General features: G+C 36.5%; 1 pseudogene; it reads left to right on the forward strand.

Moving 5' to 3' along the window:
* LOC133242592 (ferritin light chain-like) overlaps positions 1–13,437 on the forward strand; it is a 64,803-nt pseudogene extending 51,366 nt beyond the window's left edge.
* The last annotated feature ends 12,694 nt before the right edge of the window (positions 13,438–26,131 follow it).

Here is a 26,131-nt window from a genome sequence, read left to right on the forward strand (position 1 = left end):
GAGTCCCCTGGGGTATCACAATTGCTCCATTTTACTTTCCAACCATTTCTTCTTGCTTTTTTTTCCCTCTGATTTTCAAACTTTAGCATATGAGTCATCTGTTCCTCAAGCTGTAGATATAACAGCTTTATTTCCTGATTAACCTTTGCTGACTTCTTAACCATGGCTTGGAGCTTCCTCTTATGATACAGTTTTCAAAAGCCATCCACTATTTTCAACCCTTAAACCTGTGTCAACACCCTATCCTTTGCCATTTCATGTCTTCAGTTTCAATTTTGAAGACTTTCATCACTTAAAGATAAAAAAGCTAGAAAAATTCTTATACTTCATCCTAAAGTGATTATCTGATGGTGATAGTTCAGCTAAAATTTACAGGTTCCGTTTTTAACAACCAATTTATTAAAATATTTTATAGTATATTATATTGAATATTAATAACAGACAAAATGTGGCACCGTTAGACTAACTGCTTATGTCATAGAATGGCTAAGTGTGTTCTTAGAATTCTTTCTTATACTTTCAGAGGAAGCCTTTTATGAGGTGTGATTTGAGGGTCATGTGTTGTTAGTCACTCAGTTGTGTCCGACACTGCGACACCATGGACTATAGCCCACCAGGCTCCACTGTCCATGGGAATTCTCCAGGCAAGAATACTGGATTATGTAGCCATTCCCTTCTCCAGGGGATCTTCTCAACCCAGGGATCAAACCTGGGTCTCCTGCATTGCAGGCAGATTCTTTACCATCTGAGCCACCAGGGAGGGCCCCTGTGATTTGAGGGACACTGCTAAAGTTGCTTTGTCCTCCCATACCACCGAAAATTGTTCCATTATCACTTTCTCCCTATTGCTTTGCCTTTCCTATAATTCTAATCATTGAAATCTAATTTTAATTCAAATTGCTTAATTAAACTATAGGTACTATTAATGGGAGAAAGAGGTTTGAAAGTAATGAAAATGCCCAAGGACCAATTTCATCTTTTCATAATTTTACCCAGACCCCACTCGATGTATTTTTTAGAAGATTAATATGCTAATGTTCAGAGAATACTTTAAGGTCTTTGAACAAAAAAGATATTTAAGTAGTACAATGATGATAGAAATATAGGAAAATATCCAAAGAACATATACATGTCACACATATGGAATACTCATATTGCGGAAACCCTTAAAAATTTCTTCTTTACCTATACATGACATTTCTTGTCACTTTAATCATGGCAATATCTACCTGACTGAAAAAAAAAGCAGGAGTCAGGATAATATTCCCATTGCAAGCACTCATTCCAAAAATTTAATTCACTGAGAAATATATTAGCATATTAAATCTGCAGTTTGCCTATAGAAGCTAAATGTTTGGGTCACTGTACTTCTAAATACACAGTCTGAATAGAGGATTGGAGAGGTGTTATTGCAGGAAGCCTCTTCATGGGAATATTTTTCTTTCTGGCAAGCTATCATTTGCTCCAAGCATGTGTCTTCACCAGTCATTTATTAACAAGCACCAGTTCATACTCCAAACATTCAACGTTCCTCATGGTAGAACAAGCATTTCTCCCTAGTGTCACTTTTTTTTTCCTACTGTTTCTATGTGGCCACAATTTTTGAGATATTTTTAGTCCCACTACTTTCTCTCATATCCCTTACTATTTTGTGAGTGGTTATTCACTCACCTAAATTGATTTTATATAGAAAGCATTATCTAGAGTGGGAGCCACCCCAAAACTCTGTGACTCCTTCCTTGGTTACCCCAATTTTGTTCCCCATCACTTATATGGGTTATACACTTAACAAATCTGCGTTATGGAAACCAGGCCATATTCTTTGAAGACATTCACCAGTAGCTAAGACAGATCCAGAATGTTTAAAGAGAATGATGAAAAGGCCATCTTGTTAAACTCAAATAACCTGTTAGTGAATTGAAGTAGCTGATACTAATTTCCAATTTCCCTGAGTAATATCAACTTATAAATTATTATAGTAAATAGTAGATATTTTGTTAAATAAAACTAAAAAACATGAAATAGTAAAACAAGTATTTGAATATCTTTACCAGACAAAATATCCTTTGATAGTTAAGTTTATGATTAATTTTTAAACATATTCAGGCTTATGAAGGCCTTTATAGTTTCCTATAATTAAATTATTCACATTCATAAAATAGACATGCTCCCCCATAGATGAAAACCTACCCCAAATCCATCGACATCAAAAATATCTTTCACAATCTCCTTTATTAATGCATACAGGCATTTAAAACTATATCCTTGATGATTAAATAATGTCAGAAACAGAGTCAAGAAATAAGGATCTGGAAACTCTTGACGATGAGTTGGTGGAGGAGGCCCATTAATACCTTCATAAATTTCTTCTAGGGTAGGATAAAATAGTTGAGCAAAAAATGCTATCCCCATCCTGGTGACTGGTTCATCAGATTGAATCCAAATTCACAACTCTCAAGTACCAAACCACAGTTCAAACATGGAGTATCTAGACAGTCCAAGGAAGCTTTCTGTGCTGGTAGTGATGTAACTTCTGGTGTTTCCACTACTCTTGATAGTCAGTCTGGAGATACAACACAGGACAAGATCTTAACACAGTGAAATCTAGACCTGAGATTAAATGCGGAAGTCTAGAAGTAGATATGCTCCTTCCCCACAAGTTATATCATTCCAGAGTGACAAGTTATGTCTCTACCAAAGATCTTTTCCTGTAGCAAGAATGTTGGAAAACTTAGGTACCAGGAACCCACACAGTGAGACCAGCTGTTACACAGCCTGGCTACAGAAGGCAAGAGCTTGTTGTCAGGAGCTCCTAGTATACTAATAGGTCTGTCTCTCATTGGTCCTAAATCTGGGTGGGGCTGATTATGTCAATAATCAGGAATTGTGACATCATAGAACACATAGAGACTGACATCTGTTATTAAATGAGCTATGTGAAACATTACACAGTACTAAGGCAGACTAATTTCAAGAAGTTTACAGTATACCAGAAGAGATAAAAAGAACAATTAGAGCAAAATATAGATACTAAGATACAGATTTACTCAAGGTACTATGGGAAGATATAGGAAGGAATAATTAACTCTGTATGTTAATAACTTAATAAACTACCAAACTCTGCAGTTTTAGAAAGGGCTTCCCAAATTAAACACTGTCTCACCTGGGTCTTTATGTGTAGGAGTTTGTCTAGTGGAGCAGGAAAAGGATCTGAAGAAGAGATATTTTACAGATGTCACACTAGGCAAGAGAGTCAAAATGTACAAAGGTATCAGAAGCTGAAAGCAGGAAGATGGCTAGACATGAGATTGGAGTACAAAGTGAGATATTAGATTTCAGAGAAATAAGTTTTCTAGGCATAGTTATGACCTCTTTACCCAGGTTTTATACTTAACTGGATGAGGAATATTAATATCTGGCCATGAACACTTTTAAACCATAACATTTTATTTCTTAGAAAGCTAAGCAAAACTAGCTACTTAATGAAATCCTGAAGATTTTTATAATGCATGTAATAATCTTGGTGACTCTCCTAGAAAGATGTGTAACCTAAAACTATACCTAATGTGCACCAAGCTAGTGCTACAAATTTGTAGGACAGATCATTTTACATGGTTAATTAGCAGAAAGTTACAATGTGACTTGAGTACTAAGAATATACAGTGATATTAAATAATGTAAAATGTTACAACAATGTAATAACAAAACATAAATTCTCCTAATCCAAAATAGAGCCATTTATTGTTCAAATCATTGACTGAAAGCAATCTTGTGTTCATCAAGTTCCACAAAGAGAATTATATAATAAGCACTATTTTGTTTTGTAAACAGTTTTTCCCTAACTAAAATAAAGTTTTATTTACACTTGCCAGGTTTCCTAGAGACTACAGTCAGTCCTTTGAGCTGTTTCTCCACAGATTCGACCAACCATGGATCAAAAATATTTTTTAAAAATTCCAGAAAATTCCAAAAGCAAAACTTGAATTTGCCACACAACAGCAACTAGTTACATATCAAGGATTATATTTATAACTATTTATATAGATTGATTATATTCTTTGCAGCCAAAGACAGAGAAGCTCTATACAGTCAGCAAAAACAAGACTGGGAGCTGACTGTGGCTCAGATCATGAACTCCTTATTGCCAAATTCAGACTTAAATTGAAGAAAGTGGGGTAAACCACTAGACCATTCAGGTATGACCTAAATCAAATCCCTTATGATTTTACAGTGGAAGTGAGAAATAGATTTAAGGGACTAGATCTGATAGACAGAGTGCCTGATGAATGATGGATGGAGGTTAATGACATTGTACAGGAGAAAGGGATTAAGACCATCCCCATGGAAAAGAAATGTAAAAAAGCAAAATGGCTGTCTGAGGAGGCCTTACAAATAGCTGTGAAAAGAAGAGAAGTGAAAAGCAAAGGAAAAAAGGAAAGATATAAGCATCTTAATGCAGAGTTCCAAAGAATAGCAAGGAGAGATAAGAAAGCATTCCTCAGTAATCAATGCAAAGAAATAGAGGAAAACAACAGAATGGGAAAGACTAGAGATTTCTTCAAGAAATTTAGAGATACCAAGGGAATATTTCATGCAAAGATGGGCTTGACAAAGGACAGAAATGGTATGGACCTAACAGAAGCAGAAGATATTAAGAAGAGGTGGCAAGAATACACAGAAGAACTGTACAAAAAAGAGCTTCACGGCCCAGATAATCACGATGGTGTGATCAGTGACCTAGAGCCAGACATCCTGGAATGTGAAGTCAAGTGGGCCTTAGAAAGCATCACTACGAACAAAGCTAGTGGAGGTGATGGAATTCCAGTTGAGTTATTTCAAATCCTGAAAGATGATGCTGTGAAAGTGCTGCACTCAATATGCCAGCAAATTTGGAAAACTCAGCAGTGGCCACAGGACTGGAGAAGGTCAGTTTTCATTCCAATCCCAAAGAAAGGCAATGCCAAAGAATGCTCAAACTACCGCACAATTACACTCATCTCACACGCTAGTAAAGTAATGCTCAAAATTCTCCAAGCCAGGCTTCAGCAATACGTGAACCATGAACTTCCAGATGTTCAAGCTGGTTTTAGAAAAGGCAGAGGAACCAGAGATGAAATTGCCAACATCCGCTGGATCATGGAAAAAGCAAGAGAGTTCCAGAAAAACATCTACTTCTGCTTTATTGACTATACCAAAGCCTTTGACTGTGTGGATCACAATAAACTGTGGACAATTCTGAAAGAGATGGGAATACCAGACCACCTGACCTGCCTCTTGAGAAATGTGTATGCAGGTCAGGAAGCAACAGTTAGAACTGGACATGGAACAACAGACTGGTTCCAAATAGGAAAAGGAGTACGTCAAGGCTCTATATTGTCACCCTGCTTATTTAACTTCTATGCAGAGTACATGATGAGAAACGCTGGGCTGGAAGAAGCACAAGCTGGAATCAAGATTGCCAGGGGAAATATCAATAACCTCAGATATGCAGATGACACCACCCTTATGGCAGAAAGTGAAGAGGAACTAAAAAGCATCTTGATGACAGTGAAAGAGGAGAGTGAAAAGGTTGGCTTAAAGCTTAACATTCAGAAAACTAAGATCATGGCATCTAGTCCCATCACTTCATGGGGAATAGATGGGGAAACAGTGGAAACAATTCAGACTGTATTTTGGGGGGCTCCAAAATCACTGCAGATGGTGACTGCAGCCATGAAATTAAAAGACGCTTACTCCTTGGAAGGAAAGTTATGACCAACCTAGATAGCATATTCAAAAGCAGAGACATTACTTTGCCAACAAAAGTCCATCTAGTCAAGGCTATGGTTTTCCCAGCAGTCATGTATGGATGTGAGTTGGACTGTGAAGAAAGCTGAGCACCAAAGAATTGATGCTTTTGAACCGTAGTGTTGGAGAAGACTCTTGAGAGTCCCTTGGACTGCAAGGAGATCCAATCAGTGCATTCTAAAGGAGATCAGTCCTGGGTGTTGTTTGGGAGGACTGATGCTGAAGCTGAAACTCCAATACTTTGGCCACCTGATGTAAAGAACTGACTCACTGGAAAAGACCCTGATTCTGGGAAAGATTGAAGGCATGTGGAGAAGAGGATGACAGAAGATGAGATGGTTGGATGGCATCACCGAGTCAGTGGACATGAGTTTGAGTGTACTCCAGGAGTTGGTGATGGACAACGCCAGTGAACTCCTGGCGTGTTGTGATTCATGGGGTCACACAGAGTCGGACACGACTGAAGCAACTTAGCAGCAGCAGCAAATATTATAAGTAAACTAGAGATGATTTACCCTTACAGGATGATTATATGCAAATACTACACCATTTTATGTAAAGGACTTGAGATTCTGCCCAGAGTCCTGGAACCAATCTGAACCCCTACTCCCAATACCAAGGATGACTATATTAACTAGTAGAATACTTTATCTGTAAGTCTTTTTTATATGCTTCTACTTGATAGCACAGCCTTGGTGCTGGTGGTTTAGTCACTAAGTCATGTCCGATTCTGCAAGCCAAGGACTGTAGGCCACCAGGCTCCTCTGTGCATGGGATTTCCCATGTCAAAAATACTGGACTAGGTTGCCATTTCCTTCTTCAGGGGATCTTCCTGACCCAGGGATCGAACCCGGGACTCCTGCATTGCAGGCGGATTCTTTACTAAGCCAAGCCCTTAACAGTGCCTTATTTGGGGTTATTTTACCATAAATTTTTACTCTATCTCCTTTCAAAATCAACTTGTAATGTTTAGAAAGGCTAAAGAGATATATGGATGATGACTTGAAAAATATTCTACATCAGGCAATCAGGCCCACTTTCTCTTTGATACTTTTCCTCAACTCTAAGCTAAAGCTAAAATAATACATTTTAATGAATAACAAACAAGGTCCAACTGTGCAGCAGAGAAACTCTGCTCAATGTCATGTGGCAGCCTGGATAGAAGCGAAGTTTGGTGGGGGGGGGGGGGGGCAGCACGGGCAGAGCCATGAAATTAAAAGACGCTTACTCCTTGGAAGGAAAGTTATGACCAACCTAGATAGCATATTCAAAAGCAGAGACATTACTTTGCCAACAGAGGTCCATCTAGTCAAGGCTATGGTTTTTCCTGTGGTCATGTATGGATATGAGAGTTGGACTGTGAAGAAGGTTGAGCGCCGAAGAATTGATGCTTTTGAATTGTGGTGTTGGAGAAGACTCTTGAGAGTCCCTTGGACTGCAAGGAGATCCAACCAGTCCATTCTGAAGGAGATCAGCCCTGGGATTTCTTTGGAAGGAATGATGCTAAAGCTGAAACTCCAGTACTTTGGCCACCTCATGTGAAGAGTTGACTCATTGGAAAAGACTCTGATGCTGGGAGGGATTGGAGGCAGGAGGAGAAGAGGACAACAGAGGATGAGATGGCTGGATGGCATCCCTGACTCGATGAACGTGAGTCTGAGTGAACTCCGGGAGTTGATGATGGACAGGGAGGCCTGGCGTGCTGCGATTTATGGGGTCTCAAAGAGTCGGACACGACTGAGCGACTGATCTGATCTGATCTAATAAAGGAATGATGCTAAAGCAGAAACTCCAGTACTTTGGCCACCTCATGTGAAAAGTTGACTCATTGGAAAAGACCCTGATGCTGGGAGGGATTGGGTGCAGGAGGAAAAGGGGATTACAGAGGATGACATGGCTGGATGGCATCATCGACTCAATGGACGAGAGTTTGAGTGAACTCCAGGAGTTGGTGATGGACAGGGAGGCCTGGCATGCTGCAATTCGTGGGATCACAGAGTCGGACATGACTGAGCGACTGAACTGAAGTGAACTGAAATGTATGCCTGAGTTCCTTTGCTGTACACCTTAAATTACCACACTGTCAATCAGCTATACTCCAATATAAAACAAAAATAAATAAATAAAAGAATATATTTTTCCTTAAAGTAACAGAATATGTAAAAATGCTAGAAACTGATCTTAGCATTTCACACAAGTCCTATAATATCAAGCAAAAAGAAATCTAAAACTCTACCAGAAATTAATAAGGAGTACTCAATGTACGGTAGAACTTTTAAATGTTTATAAAAACTACAATGATGTGACTAGAATGAAAAACAATACTAAAGTTTGTCAACCCAAAGGACCACAAACTATAAAGAGGCCAAAAGACAGTTTATCTGGAGTCTTAGAATTGGAATTCTGGGATCACAGTTTCCAGAGGGACACAGAATAGTGTCCCACTAGAGGAAATGGATAGGGTTTTTTATGTAAAGTGAGAAGTTCATGCCAGCTTATATAAGTTGTTTCCCAAGACTTTGGATTGGAAGATAAATTTGTTACATAAATACAGTTGGGTTATTGAGCATATCTCATCTATTACTATGGAAAGATATGTTTTCTCTAGTTCAGAAAAAAGTACAGATCTCAACATTTTTCCTTTCTTTTGGCAACTTAGCAACTATTCAGCAGTTTTGTTTGGGCTGTTCAGCAGAAGTTCAGCACAAGCAGCGAACCTGGAGGTCCTCAGGGCATGTCTCAGTCTTCCCTGACACTGCTTTTTTTCACAACTTCACCCTAAGTGCTCTCTCCTTGGTTAGGATGGAAAAGTGGTAAAAGGAGATCCTAACTCACTCTTAGTCTTGCTTTCCAACTTCCCGTTACAACGAGGGAAGCTGGAAGATAGAAAATCTGTATTCATCTAAAAAATTGACAGTAGAAAAAATATAGGATACTATATAGTTGGTATATATACCAAATAATGTGGGAATAAACATTTTTTAAAGCACAACCTTCCTGGAAATTCACAAAGCCACATACTTTTTATCATTATTCCTATAATTTGACAAAAATTAAGAATGGGTATACTTCTGTAACCAATTGCAGGCAGATTCTTTACCATCTGAGCCACCAGGGAAGCCCAATCAACTTCCTAATGTTAGTCATTCAGTCATGTCTGACTCTTTGCGACCCCATGGACTGTAGGCTCCTCTGTCCATGGGAATCTCCAAGCAAGAATACTGGAGTGGGTTAGTCATTCTCTTCACCAGGGGATCTTCCTGACCCAAGGATCGAACCCGAGTCTCCTGCATTACAGGCAGATTCTGAGCCATCAGGGAAACCCCAATCAACTTCCTACATCTAAATATAAAGTACCTCCTTCCAGCTTTTTAACTCTTCCATTCACAAATACTATATTCTATGACATCATTGCTGATCTCCTTGACTTTTTGTCCAGCTCTCTTACTTCCTCCAAACTTTACTTTCTTCCCTTTCCAGCCTTCTCTGAGGAGCCTTATCTTATAAACCTGGGAAGAGTTAAGTTTGTTATACTCAATATTTCCATGTATATTACCTCGGTCATGGCACTTATCTCATTGTACTGAAATTTGTTTGCATGTTTGTCTCTCCATTATACAGTGAGTAAGAGTTATTAACATAGAAAAATTCTCAATAAATCACAATACAGATTGTATTAACAGGGTGAAATCATGGCTTTGATATGTATATTCAAATACAAATTATCAACTACATCACTTTGAGTATTAACATCACCAAACCTTAGGGGTTTTGGCTTTGATCTGTAACTAATCTACAAGGCTACTGTGATACATAAGTAATATAATCTATAAAGTTTTCTGGAAAAAATTATACTTTAATGCTAGTTTCTTTTTATCTAATGAATTTAAGGATTTTTAAACATATTATGAAATATATAAATATGGCATTGCAGTAGCTTAAATACAATAAACTCATCCTGGTAAAGGCTGAAAATCATTTAATAAATTCAATGCATATTTCTAATAAACATTTTTCAAAGATGGAAATAGAAAGCTATTTCTTAATATATTCTAAGAGCCAGTATAATAATAATGTGTGGATGTAGGATTAAACATACAAAAACATTAAAAAAGTTAAAAGCCTAGTGGTAGGCTTTTAAATGAGACATCAAAAATCAATGAAAAAGAAAACATGTTAGATAAATTTAAATTCTCACTTCATTTCACACATGAAAATAAATTCTATGAAAGATTAAAAACTTGACTAAAACCTATCCAAGTAAAAACAATAAGAAATTGAAAAGGAGAAATTGAAAAAGAGAAATTGAAAATATCCCAAGTATGGGATCTTTACCTAACATTTAAGATGAAGAAACCATAGATGATTACACAAATGAGAATGAGATATTTGGCTACAAAAAAATATAACATTTCTGACTATGGCAACATTTTTTAAAATATAAAGTAGAACATTACTAATTATCAGAGAAATGGAAAACTATAATGAGATATCACCTCACACCAGTCAGAATGGCCACCATCAAAAAGTCTACAAACCATAAATTCTGAGAGGGTGTGGAGAAAAGAGAACCCTCCTACACTGTTGGTGGGAATGTAAATTGGTACAAACACTATGGGCAATAGTATGGAGGTTCCTTAAAATACAAAAAATAGAACTACCACATGATCCAGCAATCCCAATACCTGGGCAGATATTCAGAGAAAACCATAAATCAAAAAGATACATGCACCCCAATGTTCATAGCAGCACAATTTACAATAGCCAAGACATGGAAACAACATAAGTGTCCTTTACCAGAAGAATGAATAAGGAAGATGTGGTACACACACACATACACACATGCACACACACACACACACATACACACACACCCCATGGAATATTACTCAGCCATTAAAAAGAATGAAACAATGTCATTTGTAGTAACATGGGTGGACCTAGAGATTATTATATGCTAAGTGAAGTTTTTTAGTCAGAGAAAAAGAAATATAAAACATCACTCTTATGTAGAATCCAATTTTAAAATGATACAGGGACTTCCCTGGTGGTCAAGAGGTTAAGAATCCGCCTGCCAATGCAGAGACAGGGGTTCAGTCCCTGGTCTGGGAGGATTTCACATGCTGCAGGACAACTAAGCCCATGTGCCACAACTACTGAGCCCCTACTCTAGAGCCCAGGAGCGGCAACTAATGAAGTTGGTGCTCCCTGGAGCCTGTGCTCCACAACAAGAGAAGCCACCACAATGAAAAGCATATGCACTACTACAAAGAGTGACCCCAGCTCACTGCAACTAGGGAAAGCCTGAACACAGCAAAGACACCCAGCACAGCCAAAAATAAATAAGATAAATAAATTTTAAAAATTCAAAAAAATAATAAAAATGAACTTATTTATAAAACAGAAACAGACTTACAGATATCAAAAACAAACTTATGGCTACCAAAGGGGAAACATGGTGGGGGGATAAATCAGGAACTTGGGATTAGCATACACACACCATTATATATAAGATAGATAACCAACAAAGACCTACTGTGTAGCACAGAGACCCCTACTTAATATTTTGTGGTAAAATATATGAGAAATAGTCTGAAAAAGAACGAATATACACATATGCATAGCTTAATCACTTTGCTGTACACCTGAAATTAAAACATTGTAAATCAACTATACTCCAATAAATTTTTTTAAATTTTATTTTATTTAACTTTACAATATTGTATTGGTTTTGCCATATATCAAAATGAATCTGCCACAGATATACATGTGTTCCCCATCCTGAACCCTCCTCCTTCCTCCCTCCCCATACCATCCCTCTGGGTCATTTTTTTTTAATGTAAAACAGACTGGGATAAAAGAATTGCAGTAAGGAACAAACATAAGCAAAATTATAAGATAAAGCAATGATTAATATAAATTATTTGAGACAATTATGTTAAAATACTCTATTATAAAATATACCTATAGTTTTATTTATAAGAATAGTATATAATGCATCCCCTAGATACTAGGTAATTAATATGGATATGATGTTTCCATATTCTCGTTTATACTTCTATTCAAAATCACCATTTCCATTCTCTGTATTAATAATACGATCTGTGTGAAAAATTTTTTACAAATTCTAAACTATATAAGATTATAAAACTTTAAGATGTGTTAATAACACAGAAACTACAGGTGAATCTCAGTCTTTATTCCTTCCAAAATTCTCTCTTCATTAAAAGCAACAAGAAATTTTATAAAAACTGTCAGAACCAACTAATCTGGGACTCTGGAAGTTACCTAAAAGCTCAAAGCAAGCCAGGGAGTGCTTATTCAAGAAAAATGACTGAATTTTATTAAGAACAGCAGTCTCTGTAGCATTTTATCTTGCCTCATTTCATGACCCCTCTCAGGCTCCAGGGTAGCCTTGAAAACCAAGAGCCTGCAATCTCAGTGCAAACTAGCAGCCTGATACCTACCAGAGTGCAACAGAGTTAGCAAACTCCTTCAGAGTCTCATTTCCAGACAGTTGTCATTGTTCGACATGTCTGGTGAGTCCCTGGAAGAATTACCACCAACTCTTCTAATACTTTTTCAAAAATTAAAAAAAAGAGGAATTCTTTCCTACTCTTTTTATGAGACTGATATTATCCTGATACCAAAACCAGACAAATATAGCACAAGAAAAAAAAAAAAGAAACTATAGATCAACAACTTGTATGAATATAGATGCAGATACCCTCAACAAAATACTAGCAAACTGAATCCAGCAAGATATGAAAAAGGTTGGACACCAAGAAAATGGGTATAATCCCAGAAATGCAAAATTGGGGAAGTGTTCTCAGGTGGAACCGTGGATCTGTCTCTTGCTTCAACAGTGTTTGGACAGAAGGGACCCAGGGACACCCCCCTTTTCCAGCTGCCAACAACCCTCCAACCTTTTTTCCAGTTGTAACCTCTGGAACCAGCCACTCAGCCATCCTCAGCCTCTGGACTAGCCAACACTGTATTTTGAGCTTAACTCCTTAAGACCAAACAACCATGATTCCTCAGAATTATTTCACTGAGATGGAGGCTGCCATCAACCACAGGGTCAACGGCATCTGGGTCCCCCTACACCTACCTCTCTATGGGCTTCTATTTCCACTGCCAGGATGTGGCTCTGGACAGCGTGGGCCACTTTTTCCGAGTTGGCCAAGAAGGAGCAGGGCCCCTAGCATCTCTTGAAGATGGAAAACCAGCACGGTGTCCCATGCCCTCTTCTAGGATGTGCAAAAGCCATCCCAAGATGAATGGGATAAAACTTTGGGCAATAAGGAAGCTGCCACAGCCCTGGAGAAGAACCTGAGCCAGGCCCTTGTGGACCTTCATGCCTTGGGTTGGGCCCCCACAGACCCCCATCCCTGTGACTTCCTAGAGAGCTACTTCCTGTAGGAGCAGCTGATACTCATCAAGTAGATTAGAACTACCTGATCAGCCCCATCCCCCCACCCCAACAGGCTGCTGGAGTAGTGGAGGACAGGGGGAAGGTGGGGAGCTGAGCCAATAGCTGAAACTCATCAAGTAGATGGCAACCACCTGACTAACCTCCACAGGTTGGCTGGTCCCCTGGTTGGGCTGGGCAAATATATCTTTGAAAGGTTCACCTTCCAGCACCACTAGGAGCCCAACGGTCTTTGAGGAGCCCTCTGGAGTCAGGGCTGCACCTGAAGCCCCTCTCTGCATCCACTGTGCAGCTTTTTAACCACCATGGAGCCTTGCCAAATCCTTGTACCAAATGGAAACAATAAAACTTTTGCAGCAAAAAGAAAAAAAAAAAGCAAAATTGGTTCAACCTGAGAAAATCAATCAATATAATTCAGCTTATTAACAGAATAAAATTTAAAAAATAACCTCACTACCTTAATAGACTCAAAAAAGCATTCAACAAAATCCAACCCCCTTTTGTGATAAAAGAACAACCTAGAAATAGAAGGGAACTTCCTCAGCCTGATCAAGAACTTTGTGTAAAGTGAAGGATACATGTGTATGAGCTTGTGTTCACTTGAATTACAGGTCTTTGATTCCTATTGAAAACGGAGGATCTCAGTACCTAATGAAATGAAATTTCAAATGTTCAGATTCACCATGAAATTTTCTTAGTGACTTGAGTGAAATGTTGTTTAAATTTCCTTCTCTTGAGTGCTAATGTCTTTCAAGAATCTAATTAGGATCCCCACTAACATGCTCATTTTATGCAGTTAAAGCAGAAATCTTTTTTGTGTACCTGGATTATTTTTTCAATTCCCAACCTGACCCTAATATAGAGAGAATTAGCTCTATCCCTGATAATGCCAAGCAGCAGCATTGAAGATAACACTAAATCATCTCCATCAATCCTCAACCACATCAGTTCCCCCTTCCTAGCTCTCAAGGTCAGGGGTTGACTAACTATATCCATGTGCCAAATTGTGCTGGCTACAGCTAATGATACATAAAGTTTTCTTGAACATAGTCATACCTATTCTTTCAAAGATCGCTGCTTTCACCCTACCAAAGGAGAGCTGAGTAGTTACGAAGACTAAAATACATATTTAGTCCCTTACAGAAAATATTTGCCATTCTCTCCAGTTAAAATAAATAAATTTAAATTTTAAAAATGCCATTCAAAAATCCCAAGTTTTTGTTTGCTTTTTTGGTTTTGTTTCTCCTTTGGCTTTCTTCTCTCAATTGCTGCATGTGAAAAAAATGCCCTTTTACTCCATGTGTGCTTCTATTTTGCCCAGTTTAGTTTTTTATCTTATAATATTTCTCACTATACTATAAAATCATGAGAACAAATATAATGTTTGCCTTCTGTATCATTATCTCCATCTACCTATTATGTATTAAGAACTTAATATTTATTAAATACATATTTCAATGCCACATCAGTAAAACACCTTAAACTTATTTTGGAACAAGGGAGAGAATAAACCCGAAATTAATAAAATATACCAGTTCTCCTAAAATTCATTTCAACATATATCTACAATACTAACAATTCAAATAATCTGAGTAGTGTATTACTATGAAAAGAACATATCTGTTATACAATGTAGTAGTTACTTCATTACTTGGCTCCTGAAACACATTGTCACTGGTTTTATGTTTTTTAAAAGCAAACTTGTGAAATTTTAGGGAAATATTTTCAAATGGCAATATTTTCATTGTAAACCACATTTTAGTCATATATACATACACACACACACACAGAGTTTGTCTTTATGAAATTGTATTTCAGTATTGTCAATATTGCTTTCTGGACCCCATTAAGAAGCTTTAGAAGGAGTTTCTGTTTTCTGTTAATTAAAATTTCACAGTAACTTTTAATCTACTTACATTTTATGCAGAGTGAACCGTTTGAATAGAGAATAAGTAAAAACCAAAAAGCTTTAGTAAACCTTAGGATGTGGGGATGTTTGAAAACTGGGCGTATGAAAAGTACTGATTAAATATTGGTTTCAATCTGTGATATAAAAGAAGGGAGTTCATGGGGGCATTCAAGGTTAATACCTGGAGTTCACTTGAAGATGTATTTCTAAGCCTTGGGTATTCACTGCAAATAATCAAGATGATTACTAACTAGAGAGAGCAGATAATGAGTATGGGTTACAAGTTCACAAGCAGCAGTTACTAAGGTGCTCTAAATAAGGCTATAGATGGTGTCTTTTTGACCTAGCTACTTTGAGTGTTTTAAAACCATGATTCCTACTCAGGGCTTTAAGAAATCTGCCAAGTATCTGGCAGCATGTTACCGATACTAATATCAGTAGCAGTTAATTCAGACTTGACTAGATATTTAGTAAATATTAACATATAAATGTAAGATAAAATAAATTGATTTTATAGATTTTGTGCTATATCTTTAGCTTAAATGTATTGTAGAAAATGTATCCCACCAAATAGTAAATTAAAGAGTAGCAACCAAATAAGTTAGAAACACTGACCTAAAAATTTCTGCTGCTGCTGCTGTTAAGTTGCTTCAGTCATGTACTACTCTGTGCAACCCCAGAGACGGCAGCCCACCAGGCTCCCCGGTCCCTGGGATTCTCCAGGAAAGAACACTGGAGTGGGTTGCCATTTCCTTCTCCAATGCATGAAAGTGAAAAGTGAAGTCTCTCAGTCGTGTCCGACTCTTAGTGACCCCATGGACTGCAGCCTACCAGGCTCCTCCACCCATGGGATTCTCCAGGCAAGAGTACTGGAGTGGGGTGCCAGTGCCTTCTCCCAGTTAGGGATGAGTTATTCATTATTTGGAATCCTAATTGTTAATAAAAAGTGCATTTTAGTATTAATGAATATGTTATAGAAATCTAAAGGTCTGTTATTAAAAATTTACTTGAACATTTTATGTTTACTTTGGTCTTTAGTGAACGTCAGAATGATGGAGTGGTCATGATACTTATCACTCAAGTATCTAAGAATTATCAAAATTTAATCCTGCTAGTATCATCAAGATGATAAATTATGAATACTTAATACATTTTAAAATATATTTTCCCCTATGATTTAGCAATCACCTTACATAAATGATACAAATAGGCTTTTCCTCCCTTTGGAATGTAAAGTACCATATTAGGGGTGAACTTAATGAATTAAAATGAAACCAAAACCAAAAAAAATTTAGAGGCATAAATTTAAGGCCACAACAATATCTTATTCCCTTATGCGCATTGTTTCTTTTTCTTCCACTACTGTGCTAGAGTGGTCCTTCCAGGTGTCTCAGTGGTAAAGAATCCTCCTGCCAATGTAGGCAGGAGATGCAGGAGATGGGGGTTCGATCCCTGGGTCAGGAAGATCCCCTGGAGGAGAATACTCCAGTATTCTTAGCCTAGAAAACCCCATGGACAGAGGAGCCTGATGGGCTACAGTCCTTGGGGTCACAAAGAATCAGACACGACTGAGAATGAAAAATACCTAATACTTACTCTACTAGGGTAGAGCCCCTAATACAAATAACAAAAATTCTCATTAATGTATACTTGGTTAGGCAGAGAGCTCCAGGAAAATATTCATCATTTCTTCTTTGTCCTTCTCCCTTTCCCACCCAAGATACATGAAATTGTTGAGTCTTCCATTCTCTGGAAAAAATATCAACAGAGAAATGGAAATCTTTGCCATATTCCCCTAGGAAAAGACTTGAAGTCAACTCAAAAGTAACTAGCTCTATTGCAAATCATGTGGGAAACTCCAGGGTAGATGGGTTAAAGGACTATTTCAGGGGAGCAAGTCCAGGATGTTTTTTAAAAGATATTAAACATCATATTGAACCTTTCAGGTGTTAGGTGCTGGTGAAACTGAAGATTCATGAATTTTTACAGGTATAAAAGTTCTCAGAGCTGAGAGGCTTGAGATAGGATAGTACATAAAGCAAAATTTGTTCAGCTAAAAGAATGAGGCTGACAGAATCTGTCTTTAGCTAAGTTTATTTATTTCTGAGTGTGGTGATCAGATTGCATAGCCGTGGAGCAGTGAGTCTCAGGATGTTGCTTCTAGACCTATGCTTTCTGCAAATAACTTATGATACATACAAGATAGTTAATTTCAACTGGGATAATCTTGGATAACTGGAATAAGTGTATGTAGCCCAACTAGGGTCTTCGAGGAATAGAATTGCTTCTACTGTAGTATAAGAAGTCTACGTTTATATTATTTAGAATGGATTATATAATTCAGAGGTTTATGTTATTTATTTCATGAAGGTTGACAGAATTGGGAGCAGAATTGGAGAGTGTTTGTAACCCATGATATATCTTGGCACCCATGTCAAGAGAATTTTATCTTTTAATTTGATAGAAAATTATATTGTTAGAGATACTAGGCTTAAGTTTGAGTATGAGGTGGGTTATCAGTTACCAGCCTTCTAGATCATTTAGGCTATTAGTAGTCATAGCCAGTTTACCAGGAACAGATGACCAGTTTGGAAGAGGTCTTCCTGAAATGATTCACACAAAGATGCATCAAGTTACAAGCCCTTCGACAGAAACTGAAACTTCATGATGCAGTAGCTAACCTTCACATGGGCGGGGAGGTTGAACATCCTGCATAGTGCTGCCAGGAAATCCCTATTTTATACTAAGGGGGGGTTGGCTGGTTGCATATGTAGGATGTCCCATCTCCCCACCCACATCATCAGGACATATACCAGAAACATCACTTTTCCTCACTGAAGAAGCATAAAATCTATGTGCCAAGGAAGTACAGATGCTGAACTACATTGCTAGAGAGGCATTCTGACAGATCTTCGTTAGGGGATAGAGTACTGTGTTCTATGACCTTGGCTTGTAAGAGACAGTGGTGTTTGAGTGGATCTGTAAGCCCGGGGTCAATAGGAAATCATTGAACATATTAGCCTGCAGATGAAGGCTTCCCTGATGGCTCAGTGAGTAAAGAATCTGCCTGCAGTGCAGGAGATACAGGAGACAAGTGTTTGACCCCTGGGCCAGGAAAAATCCGCTGGAGAAGAAAATGGCAACTCACTCCAGTATTCTTGCCTGGAAAGTCCCATGGACAGAGGAGCCTGGCAGGATACAGTCCATGGGGTCACAAAGAGTCAGACATGACTTACTGATAGAGAAGGGCCTGCAGAGTTGCCAGCAACTCTACAGCATACAGGTAATACTTCCAGAATTGCAGCTCCTCCTCTCAGCACTACCAAGTTAGTGGAGTTTTAATAGTTGGACAAATTTACTTAGGGTCAATTTACTCAGAGTAGATAGAAGGAGAGAGAATTTATTTTCTACTGCAGAAAGAAGCAAAGGTTATAGCCTAAAAGGCAGCCCAGAATTTCATGTCTGGGTGTCAAGGTAAAATTTTTTTAAATGTCTGAATTTCAGAAGCAAAAGAAGATCCAGTAATTCTAAATCAAGTTCAAGTAGGTGGAAACACAGTCTAGGATCAGATAAGAATCAAGTTGCAAGGGGGTGGGTGTGATTACAAGGGAGAAAGTTCGTGGCATTCCCTGAAAGCATTTAAAAGAAATAATTAATGTAAGATGCAGAATGCAATGATATCCAGGGTATTCTGTCAAGAGCAAAGTGGTAGGAAACATCAAGAATGTGCTGAGTCCTCAAAAACATGGGATCAGGAATAAAATAGTAAAGCAAAATTCAGCCAATCATATGGGCTAGACCCTTCTACTTCTGGATTCCATAAGGAGGATAATTTCAGAATTTTTTTTTAAAAAGTCCATATATTTATTGAATTTATTTATTTAATAAAATATATTTAAATGGAATAAATATAGCTTTATTAAAATTACATTGTTATACTTAATTTCTCAATTTTCTCCATGCACCTGTGTATGGAAATTACTGATCTATAAGAGATGTTTTTGACAGTCAATTCTGTCAATACCATCAACTTGAGTGACAGCCTAGGATTCCATTAAGTTTTCCAGACTTTAAGTTAGGGTGGAACTGTTCCCTAACTTAAAAGACTGGCCATCTAAAAAGACTTTGGGGTTCTAAAAAGGCTTTATTCAGATGAATTCAAATCTAGGTTAAGTTTCTAATAAACTGTCCTGGTTTTGGCAGTCTTCACAGAGTGCAAGTGAGCCAATGTTAGGCTGAGGAAAAGGCTGACTGAGGTTTGGGGATTTAGAAAACTTGTATCCTTCTTTGGTTGTTTTCATTTTTTCTCAGGAGCACAGTCTCCACTGAGATTCTTGCCTCAGTGCATTGCTCAGAAAATTTGTGATTTCATGTCTAAGGACACCAAAACCCTACAAAATTTATGGGCAAATCATTCTTGATTTTTTTTTAATTGGAGGGAGATTGCTTTACAATGTTTTGATGGTTTCTGCTGTACAACAACACAAATCAGCTGTAATTATACCTATATCCCCCCCCTCTTGAGCCTCCTTACCCTTCCTGCATCCCATCCCTCTAGGTCATCACAGAGTGCCAGGCTGGGCTCCTTTTTTTATATAGCAACTTCTCATCAGCTATCTATTTTATACATGGTAGTGCTGTGCTGCTTTCTCCATTGGTCCCATCCTCTATTCCCCCACTGTGTCCACAAGTCCATTCTCTCCATCTGCGTCTCCATGCCTTCCCTGCAAATAAATACCATTTTCCAATATTCCATATATATGCATTTATATATTTGTTTATAATTATAATCCCCTTATAACTGTTTGTGGAGTCTACAGAGATATTTCTTCTTTCATCACTGATATTGGTACTTTGTGTCTTCTACTTTTATTTATTCCTCAATCTGACTAGAATTTTATCAATTTTATAAAATCTTTTCAAACAACCAACATTTCATTTCATTTGATCTCATTGAATTTCCTCAATTTCATTAATTTCTGCTTTTATAATTATTACCTCATTTCTTCTGATACTTTGGATTTAATTTTTACCCTTCTTTGTCCATTTAATATAGAAGCATAGATCATGGATTTTAGATTTTTTTTTTCCTTTCTAAAATAAATCATTAATGTTAGAAATTCCCCTCTGAGTACTGCTTTAACACCATCACACAAATTTTCATGCTTTATTTTAATTTTCATTTAGTTCAAATTATTTTCTGATATAATTTGTCTTCCTTTTTGAAACATGGATTGTGGGGAACTGTGTTGTTTAATTGACAGATACTTTGTCTTTTTCAAGGTATCTTTTTGTTACTGGTTTTTAGGTTTATTCTGTTGTGGTCAGAGAATTATACATTGTATAGTATCAATTATATTAATTTCTTAAGATTTAATTTATTGTGTTTCTTCCCATGAACTCTTGCAAAGAATGTGTATATATCATTGTTGCATGGAGTGTTCTGCAAAAGTCAATTTGTTGTAGTTTGTTCTTAATGCTGTTCAGTTCTTTCATACCATTAGTAATTTTCTGTTTGCTTGTTATATCAATTACTGAGGAAAAGATGTTGAAATCTCAAAGTATAATTGTGATTGTACTTTTTTCCCACTAAGGAGTGCACTCTTTATTTATAGAGCTATAAAGAAATGCTGTTACTAATTACTGTAAATGCCAGGACTGTGGTTAATTTGTGGAGGTGAAGAGTTTACAATTCAGTCGGACCACACGGAAGGGCTTCTAAGGTGGCTGGAAAAGTGCTATTTACTTTTTTGGTTATCCTTTTAACCATTTTTAAGCATATATTTCAGTAACATTATGTATATTTCCACTATTGTGAAGCCATCACCACTATCCATTTCCAGAATTCATCATTTCAAATTGAAACTCTGAACTCATTAAACAATAACTCCTCATACGCCCTTCCCCCAGCTTACCATTCTACTTTCTGTCTCCATGAATTTGACTATTTTAGGAACCTCATGTAAATGGAATTGTCCCTTTGTATCTGACTTATTTCACTAAGAATAATGTCTCTTAAGTCTCCTCCATGTTGTAGCATGTATCTTAATTTCATTCTTTTGAACATGAAATAATATTCCTTTGTACATATGTTTGTGTGTATGTGTAGCGATTGTACTTCTGATTTCTTTCTTTTCCATCTTTTTTCGCTTCATGAAATTTGAAGCTATGCTATTAGGTACATAAATATTTAGTATGGTTATATCCTCTTGAGGAATTGACACCCTTATCATTATAAAATGGTCTCTGTTATCCCTAGTAACATGCTTTGATCTGAAATTTACTTTGTCTAATATTAATATATAACCCCAGCATTCTTTTGATTAGTATTTTCAGAGTTTATCTCTTTACATTCTCTTACTATATACCTATCTACATTAAATTTAAACTTGTAGGTTTCTTATAGACAGTATATAGTATTTTTATACTTTGTTAATCCAACATGGCTAGTTCTTTAAATTGATACAAATTACACCTTATATCATTTACATTTAATGCAATTATTAATTTGTTTGGAATTATGTCTACTATTTTATCATTTTCTATTTTTCCCTTCTCTTTTTAATTACTTTTTTTCTCTTCTGAATTATTTGGTGGGTCCTGCATTTTATTTTAGTATTCCATTTTCATTGATATGTTGATTTTTTGCTATATTCTTTGCACAGATTTTAATGATTATGTTTAGATTAAAATATACATAGCTAATCTGTCATAATTTCCTAGTAATTAATGTTTTATTCACTTCAAGTGAATACAAAAATCTTACAACCATATAGGCTCCTTAAGCCTTTGCCTTTTTGTTTTAATTATAATATGGAATTTACCTATATACATTGAGAACCTTCCCAGATGATGTAATAATTTTTGTTTTTGACAGTCACATATCTTTTAAAAACCTAAGAAAAGAAAAATAATTTATTTTCCCAGATTGTTTACCATTTCTGTTGTTCCTCATTTATTCTTAAAGTTTATAAGTTTTCTTTCTTTCTGAAGAACATCATTAAATTTGTTTAAAGTAAGTCTCCTGGAAATCAATTTCTTAGTTTCCTTTCCTAAGAAAATCTTTTTATTTCACATTCATTTTCTGAAGATAGTTTCACTGGATATAAAATTCCAAATTGTGATTATACCTTCTGGTCTCTCATGAAAAAGTCATTTTTCTCAGCTGCTTCAAGAATTGTTTTCTGTATCTTTTTTTTTTCCACCAGATTATGATGTATCTAGGCATGATTTTCTTTGGTTTAACCATTTGGGTTTTGAAGAACTTTGTAAATTTGTAAATTTATTTTTCATCAAATATGAAACTTTTTAGCCCATTATTTTTTCACATGGTTTTCTCCTGTACCAATATCTCCTCTCTCAAGATTTCCAAGGCAAAAATATTAGGTGTGTTCCCATAGTTGTCGTCCCATAGTTTCTACTGTGTGCGTTTATTTTTAATTTTTTTCTCATTCTTGTTCATTTGGATAATTCCTATTGATCTACATTCAGTTTTAATGACTCTTCATCTATCATATCCATTCTTCTATTGAGCCCACCCAGTGATTTTTTTTTTTCAGCTCTAAACTCTTCATTTGTTTCTTTTTCATAAATACTACTTCTTATTTGTGAAGTTCTCTTCTGTTAATTTCAAGAATATCCACCCCTCCTTCATTGAGTATGGCTATGGTAGTTGCTTTAAAGTCTCTGTAAATTTCTGCCCTGTCCAATTTTTAAATTTAATGTACTTGAAATGTATTTAATGCATTACTGTTTATATTTGTTCTTGGTTTTTGTAAGTTATCAAATTTAAGGGGGAATTCTATTTATCTCTATATAATTAAAGTTTTAATTAGGAATGGCTCCTGTATTTTATAGCATTTTATAAAGATATTCTTAAGAATAAAGCTCATAAACTTTCTTTACAAATGTTAACATAAGAGACTATATTGGCAGATTTTTGTGATATTAAATTATCATTACATTCTTGAACTAAATTTTGTTTTACTGTGATGTTTTACTCATTTTACTCTTTGCTGGGTTATATTTGTGACTATTTTGTTTGTAATTTTGATTCTATATCAGTGAGTGCTATTTGTCTCTAGTCTCATTTTTTCAGTATTTTGTAAGTTTTGATACTGACACTGTATTATTTTATAAAATGAACTGAAGAAATGTTTAAACTTTTTTATGTTTGTTCATCTTTTCATATATGTTAACTTAAAGACATCAATTATAACTTCTCATTTCCATTTTAGCTGTGGGATTATTTTACAGTCCAACATTCCACATCTCTTAATCATATTATCAGAATATTAGAAAATTGGTATTTTATCTGTGGTGGGGTTATGATCTGCAGGGTAGGGATATTCCTTTATACAAGTAACAAATATTTATTGTACCAAGCAAATGTTATCTCCAACATTTCATAGGAATAAATCCCTTTTATTTTTTCATTTCAACAAATGAACTGAAATTCTACAGTGTCTATTATTCAGTCTTTGCCATTATTGTCAATATTGGTGGTGATGCCTGTGAGTTTTGGTTTCTAATCTTGTAATCTGATGTAATCTTTGATGTAATCTTTGAATGAATAAATGAGTGAATATAGGAAAATGTCTTATGAAACACTGTGCAATTTTTGCCTCTGAAAACAAGATTTTATCTCTTTTGACTCACTGATCTCCCTCATGGAAATTATGTTATATGGCCTTTTTGCTATGCAACTTCCAACAAACTTTTCACATATTTCTTCTCAGAAATTTATCTAAAGAAAATACACTTTAATTCCATTGAGACAACTTGAAAAATCCATTTGTCTTCTTACAAAGACAAACAGAAACTAAATTTTCACTGAAATTCTAAATATTTTGAATTAAAATGTCTGTAGTTAAATCCAGGAAAAATATTTTTGATAAAAACCTTAGGGAATAATTATAATCAGACAAGTTTGAGAAAACTTGGCTTGCATAAATTCAGAGAAAGTTTTTTGCAATTACTTTTGATAATGAAGTTAATCTAGAAATCAATAATTTAACTCATTCTGATATTTCTATTTTTGGGATAGTTTTTACTTTAGGTGCTTGTTCATTCCCTTTGTTTTTGGATTTTGCTGTCTTATAGGTTTGGAAGTAGACTTCTTGAAAAACCTGCACAAGAAATATTGTCCTGTATTGTAAAAAACAATTGTATTTACTATTTAATAAATACTGTATGGTGAGAAGTACCTTTGTGTTTGGGGGAAAAAAATGTCAGATTTGGAGCAAAATTCTGTAGACTTGAACAATTCTGAGACTTTGAAACACATTTTCCTCACACTGTAGGGTAATAGAGTTGACACTACAGCTATATGGAGTAGAACTAAAAATGAAGTACCGAACTAACACTGCTAACACTGTGCTTGGTATAAGATACTGTATAATAGCTATTGTCATTTTTGCCATTATTAAATATGCAATTGCTGAGAACTGAGAACTGACTAGATAGTGGATCTGCAGAGTGGATATGCACCCTACTGAGAATGTATATTGGCATATGATGAAGTTGGGGCTTCCCTGATAGCTCAGCTGATAAAGAATCCACCTGCAATGCAAGAATCCTGATTTGATTCCTGAGTTGGGAAGGCCCTCTGGAGAAGGGATAGGTTACCCACTCCAGTATTCTTGGGCTTCCCTGGTGGCTCAGACAGTAAAGAATCAACCTGCAACATAAGAGACCTGGGCTCAATCCCTGGGTTGGGAAGATCCCCTGGAAGAGATCATGGAAACCCATTCCAGTATTCTTGCCAGGAGAATCCCCATGGGCAGAGAAGCCTTGAGGATTAACTCCATGGGGTCCCAAAGAGTCGGGCATGACTGAGTAACTAAGCACAGCACAGCATGATGAAGTTGGATTTAGGGTGACGTTATAATCTGTTGAGGGGGATATATTTGTTTACAAATTTAATAAATATTTATTGAGTACCTGCTTTGTGCCATGCATTGACCTATGTATCATGAATTAAATAGTAGAAAAATAAAACACAGAGAACAACATTGACCTAATGCATCTTATATTCCAGTGGTTTTAGCAACAAAATTCTCTACATAATGCAGTCAGGTGATACTTGTGTATTTGAAACAAAATTGGAAAAGTAATTTCTGGCATCACTGACTCAATGGACAACAGTTTGAGTAAAATCCAGGAGTTGGTGATGGACAAGGAGGCCTGGCATGCTGCAGTCCATGGGGTCACAAAGAGTTGGACATGACTGAGCGACTGAACTGAACTGAACTGCATTTCTGCAAATGAAACAGGTTGAGAATACACAAACTCTCAATACAATCAACTTCTGGGTGGATACAACAGAAATGAACACTCATCAATATTTTGTTTAGAATAATTCTTAATAATGTCTCTGATTTCTTTGTTTTGCTCCTTGAATTCCAGTGGTTGTTAGTTACACTTCTGGTATTGCCAGTGGAAAATGAAAGTGAAAGTCTCTCAGTCGTGTCTGACTCTTTGCAACCCCATGGACTATACAGTTCATGGAATTCTCTAGGCCACAATACTGGAGTAGGTAGCCTTTCCTTCTCCAGGGGATCTTCCCAACCCAGGGATTGTACCCATGTCTCCCGCATTGCAGGTGGATTCTTTACCAGCTGAGCCAAAAGGGAAGCCCAAGAATACTGTAGTGGGTAGCCTATCCCTTCTCCAGAAGATCTTCCCAACCCAGGAATTGAGCCAGGGTCTCCTGCATTGCGGGCAGATTCTTTACCAACTGAGCTATCAGGCAAGCCCATCAACTCTAAACACAATACAAAAACAACTCTAAACACAATACAAAAACAACTCTAAACATACTGGAGAAAAACCTAAAACAAAGATTCTGGGGTTTCTTAAGACTTGGAAGAAGTGAACAAGACTGGCTGAGTTTACAAATTTCATGACTTATTAGCCAAAGTGGAAGATGCAGTCTATGCCAGGTAAAATACTAAACTTCCCAAAAATCTGTAGTTTTAGTAGCTCAGAGGAACTGAAGACAG

This window comes from Bos javanicus, chromosome X (assembly GCF_032452875.1).
Source record: "Bos javanicus breed banteng chromosome X, ARS-OSU_banteng_1.0, whole genome shotgun sequence".
NCBI classification, from domain to species: Eukaryota; Metazoa; Chordata; class Mammalia; order Artiodactyla; family Bovidae; genus Bos; species Bos javanicus.